At 38.3% G+C, this 6,000-nt stretch overlaps 1 long non-coding RNA gene across 1 annotated transcript in view; it reads left to right on the top strand.

Annotated features, from left to right (window-relative positions):
- The window catches only part of LOC310956965, a 62,250-nt gene extending 58,211 nt beyond the window's left edge, over positions 1 to 4,039 (top strand). Inside the window, exon 3 of the long non-coding RNA XR_014593496.1 lies at positions 3,940 to 4,039. This is a non-coding gene — a long non-coding RNA (uncharacterized lncRNA). The remainder of the gene's footprint in view (positions 1 to 3,939) is intronic.
- Positions 4,040 to 6,000: the final 1,961 nt, after the last annotated feature.

The raw sequence follows: 6,000 nt of genomic DNA on the forward strand, positions 1-6,000 counted from the left end.
CATGTTTTTGTACCAGGATAAATTATTTTTTTTACTTCTGCTGTAAAGTTGGGCATTTTAACATGGGTGTCTAAGGGGATTGACTTCCTTTTGGAACCAGCCTCAAGTGGTCATTTGAGGAACTGCAGTCGTTGGCACGACTGTGTTGGCTTCATTTTATTGCCCCTTGGTTTGACCTGAACACAGACGAAGGCTGTGTTGGAAATCACTCCCTATATTAACTATAAAGTGCAGTACATGCACATGCTAACTATGTATTACTGGCAAGAACGTTTTTTGAAATAAAAACAAACACTTGTGGTTGACATATATTGTCAGTACGCAAGTGCCCCGTTCGGCTACAGTGTAGCCTGGTTCACAGTGGCCAGCGCTTCATACTGGACCAATTTCAGGCAAATTAAAAAAGTTGTTACCACAGAAATACATGGCGAAATATATGAAATACAGAAATTCCCCTTTAACTATGCTAAAGTTATTCAGTATCAGTAAACCATTCGAATTAACAAACAGGAAGATGAACTCAACTCTTCCACATTCTATTTCTGAGAGGGGCACTATGTCTTTCCTCATCGCCTTCATCTTCACTGTTGCCTGAGGTAAAAAATCTCAGCAGGTAAATCTGCAGGATTAAACTCACCTTTCTCAAAGAAAGTAAAGATTGCTTGATGAAAGCAGATTTTGTAAGGCCTCTGTGTTAGTGCTGTTTAAAGCCCACTGTCATCCCAGCTAGCTCAACCATCACAACCCTAACCCCTTTCACTTTCTCCTGTGTGATCTCCTTCACTGCTGGCAGCTCCCGCTGTGATGACTGATACACCTGCTCGTGTGAAAGAAGACAAGGAGTACTTTTAAATTCATTTTATTTGACCTGTGTCTTCACAAGCATCCTAAAAAAACTCCTAAAACTTTTTATTGCCTTTTCATGAAAAGGTTACATTTTTACATGTGTTTTTCATAATCTTGGGAAACGCATCTTATGGTATACATAATATTATTCTCAGCACACTCTAAGCAGCTTCTGGTTAAAAATACATTAGACACATTTGAATAAAAATAAAGCAGATAAGAAACACAATATGTACTTTCCTGCCGCTAGGGGTCTCTCAATCAAAACAATAACAAAAGATACAGTTTGGTGATGTTGTGAAGTGGCGTGGGATCATGGGGTTGGTGTCTTCACCACCATTGCCAGCATTGCTATCAGCTTCTCCCAGTTAGGATTATTTCTATGTTCATTATTTAGGAGGGTTTTTTAAAAAAAAAAAATGTTTTATCAGGATCCAAATTATCCTTAAAACACTGAATAAAGTAGTTTCCAATCAGAAATCAGTAATTCTCTGATGCTTTTCGGCGCAAAAAGGACAGGAGCTGAAGCTAACATGCTCTGCTTGTTTCTCTATCTGAAAATCCAGACGTCTAATAACTCAAACCCTTCATCCAGTTAAAATATGTAGTTAAAAACAACCAAGATCTAAAAAGTGCATCATAGAAATGTTGCTTTAAACTGGATAACACAAATTATTATAGAATTACGACCACAATGCTGACACATGCACAAAGGGGTTATAACATCATTGACATGTGACCAAATGTAACAGACCTTAAATTAAATTACGAGGTTTAAAAATTGTTCAAAACATTTGGGATTATGTAAATTCACAACTCAATAAAATATATAACATAGGTCTCGTCGTACCTTTAAAGATATAATCTGTAAGATTTTAATTTAGTTAATTGTCTGTTCAATTACTATCTATCAAAGTGAGTGAGTTAAAACAATGGTGATTGAGCATATGACCTACTAATGATAGCACTTGTACTTGCCTCTTTGCAAATAAATGCAAATTGGTTTTGCTGTGTTCTTTTCTACTCTGAAATTGTGATTTTTTAACTTCTAACAAGTAAAAGTGCAATGAAAGGGAACATTCAAGTCTGAATTCCGAGGTCCCAGAGGCTCGCCTGCAGTTACATCTTACCGCCAAAGCGTCGCTAGAAACAACTATCTTGATTCTTACAGATTACAACTTTAAGGTTCTTATTAAAGACCAGCTTGATGGAGGTTCTCTCAGCTGTGCTTAGTCTGTCTGGATGGAGTAAATTGTTGCATTCTATACCCTCTAAAAATAATTCTTTCACTCAGCATTAGGAGTTGTTTAATTCATTCTACAATAACCATTTTCAAAGCACTTAACTGTGTCACACCTCTGAACTCCCAAATGTTTCATCTTTTTTGTTTAAAGCCGTTAGATTCATTGTGAAGACAAGTTTAACTACAGTGAGATGCAACAGTAATGTTCAGTGTGTGATTAATGCAAGCCAGGGATGATCTCTGCGGTTCAATCCTCAATCTCCTTTTCCCTGCTCTGCAGTCTTCATCCCTCATTTCTATGAATTGAATGAAAACAAAAATAGGCCTATGTCAGATTAGGATGACCTTTCATTTCATGGATTAGAGATGGAAATGGAATGTTTGGGTTTAAATAATTACTCCTGATTTATGAACTAATCTTCCAAGAACCTGAATCTCCTCATCCCTCCAAAACTGTTCTCAGTATACAAACAATGCAGGAATGTGGGAATTAAAGTGTGTTTACATGTGTGTGTACAGTTTGCACAAATGTATGGTAATAGTGTGCAGTTTTTTTTATTATTAAGATGTATTCAAGCATATATGAAGAGGTTCCACAGAGAATCAAAGCTAAGCAGGAATGCAGGAACAAGATAGTTCTATGCCAGCAAAATGAGGTCACATAAATGGGTTTTGAGATTGGCTGTGTATTCAATATAAATATGGATTTTGCATTTCTGGAGGTCTCTCAAGTGCTCCGTCAGTTTTTTTTTTTTTTTGGCATTTCTCTACTTGACACGTTCTGCAGATTATTTGAATAACTCATTCAGAATAACTCATTTTGGATTCAGAACACATTATTGCATAATGTCTTGATGGTTTCAGAAGTGTGGGATTTCTCATTCTACTGATGACAGCTAACCATGCCAAATGCAAAAAACGTGTGCATGCTTCTTACACACATAGTCATGTAACATTTCTCCTTTTTATGGTGAGAGTTTGATGTCGAAATGCAGCTTGGTTGTTGGAGGAGAGGAGTTGTAGGTAAAAGCTGGCATGTCCTCGGGGTTATCAAATGGGCTCCTCCCATCACAGATGTTCTGCTGAATTAGGATCATAACACCTCTAGAAGGCTCAAAAACTAACTTCTGGCACTGAAACCACCCCACCTGCTCGCTTACTTTTATTTTATAAATGTGCTACAGTCTGGAGTGGGTTTGGTGCAAAGTGAGGGTACCTTAGCTCAATTCATGCTCAGTTCCACTTAAATGTGGGGACATGCACCTCTGGCGCTTTGTACTCATTAACCCTGCATAAACATTTTTTTAAACAAAGGCTTTCATGTCTACATGACAAATCCATGACAAGATTCTGTGGCTTAGTGAGTCAGTGAAGCAGCAAGCGGGCGGACTTAGGAGCACAAACAAACCCCACCTCCTCACATCTAAGAGTCATGAAAAGGTATTTTAAAAAATGCATTTTTTTTTCTTCATAGCTTTACCCCTCAGAATATAAATAATATTAAACAAATTCGGAATCAACACGGTTATACATATTGCTTTTTAGCCATACTAGGGGTATGGTAGCCTGATGAACCAGATGGTTTGTTACACAAAACTATTTGAATAGCCTGGGAAACAGATGAAACTGCCGAGCTCATGTATCATTTGCTACCGCTGTCGCCTCACAGCTAGAGGGTTCTGGGTTCGAATCCATTCTGTGTGGAGTTTGCATGGGTTCTTCAGCTTCCTCCCACAGTCCGAAGACATACACGTGTTGGGTTAATTGATGACTCTAAAATTGCCCATAGGTGTGAATGTGACTTTGAATGTTTGTCTGTCTCTGTTTTCTCTCTATGTGCCCTGTGATAGACTGGCGTCCGGTCCAGGGTGTACCCCGCCTCACACCCAATGTCAGCTGGGATCGGCTCCAGCCCCCTTTAAGAAGATGGATGGATATGTCTGCCAGCAAACAATGCTTTTGCAAGTAAAGCAGCTGTATGTTATTTCATTGTCAAGAATTACTTCAGTGTAGCTACATTTGCCATAAGTTGGTGACAGTTCAACTAACTTATTTTGACACATTAGTATTCCACAGTCTGTTGCAGTGTTAACTTTTTTGTGGGGTTCTTTTTCCACCCCTGATCTCTGTCTCTCCTTTTCTTCCTCCCCAACCGGTCAAGACAGATGGCCATCCTCCACAGAGCTTGGTCTGTCTGAAGTTCCTGCTGTTATAGGGAAGGTTTTCGTTGCCACCGTACTCTACGGGGGAATTGTTGGGTCTATGTTTATTATAAATAAGTCATAGAGTGTGGTCTTTACCTAGTTTGTAAAGTGTCCTGAGATAACTTTTGTTATGATTTGGCACTATAAATAAAATTTAATTGAATTTAATTGAATGTATGTATATCCATCTGTGTCATTGATGCTGCTGGCATGGGCTTGTGTTTATGGTGACTATACTCTATTTCCAGCTGTATTCCTCATCTCTCACACACATCAGGTGGTCAAAGCGGCCACTGAACAAATCCACTTAAAGCCTTCCATACTTGTGTAATCATTTCTGTAATTTGGTTTTGGACTACCAGGGAAGTTTCACTTTTTCAGGACAACCGAGTTTACGCTCACACAGTTGAACACTTTTACACCTGGAGGCTGCCCAGTATAACAACTCTGATCTGCGACCCAGTGAGCAGCCTTATTATTGGAGCAGCTGGGGGTTAAGGGCTTTGCTCAAGGGCACCTCTGTGGTTGTAATGAGGGGCAAGTACTGTTTTCTCATTTTCCCACCCAGGGTCAGTGGCACCGATTATTCTAAACTATTAGGCTAAATAAATGAGTAATATGTGTTCCTTCAACAAGAGAGAATGTTGTGTCTTTAAACAGTTTATTTACTGTATTTAAGCAACACGGTCACTACCGTCCAGAAATATACTTTATTTTTTTATTTTAATTAAATATATATTTTGAGCAGCTTTATGCAAATGCATTAGTGGTTGTGAGGCTTAAAACAATAGGCATTTTTAGTCAGATTACAGTTGGAGACGTATTGTGTTCACAGTGAAACGGCACCTTAATGATTATGTATGGCAAAAAGTGCCGTTAACAGATTGAAAGCTCAACAACTTTCATGAAACAAGCATGACCTTTACAGATGTGGAGAGCTCATAAGGGTGAGGTAATGAAAGGAAGAGATAAAACGGTTGGGGTTGACCTTTAAAAGACAAGAAAATCCTCTGGAGAATGGGTGGCAACATTTTATTAGTTTTCAGGTGTCTAAAAAACACATTATTTTTGTAGCAGTGTTTTTGTGTGGGTTAGTCATTTAAGATCTCCGCATAATACCCCAAATCTGCTAAAGACAGTGTAGACAGAAACTTGAATTGTTTTTTATTAGGGCATCCAAACATCAGACCCAGACAGCAGCATATATATATCCATGATATATTGTATTTTGTAAGTCAACCCTGCTGTTGATAGAGATTCCATTGGAAAAGATTGAATACCAATGTTTTCTGCTGATTTCAGAAGAAGTATGTGTGTAGATATTCAACATATTTCCATGTAAATTATGTTCCATGAAGTACACATAGAGCTCCAGTGGTTGCCCCATAACTGCTGGATGTGTAAAATAAACTTCTTTGTTAACAAGTTTAACATATTAACTTAAAGGTGATGATATAGCTGTGTTGTGTTCTTATTTCTGCTGCCCCGAGGGGCAATATTGCATATTCATATCAATTTAATGGGATTCTATTTTGGACCAATTCAACACAATGTTTTATTCCCAAATGCAACAAGGGGGCATTTTGAATTTGTTACAGCTCTGATTCATGCCTCTGACTGGCTGCCGAGCATCGCAGGTAATATAGTACTAAGTGCTGTCGTGCAAAGCTGACAGACAAAACACGATTTATCTGTAAAAACTTTGAA

The sequence above is a fragment of the Echiichthys vipera genome (assembly GCF_963691815.1).
Source record: "Echiichthys vipera genome assembly, chromosome: 14".
Lineage (NCBI taxonomy): Eukaryota > Metazoa > Chordata > Actinopteri > Perciformes > Trachinidae > Echiichthys > Echiichthys vipera.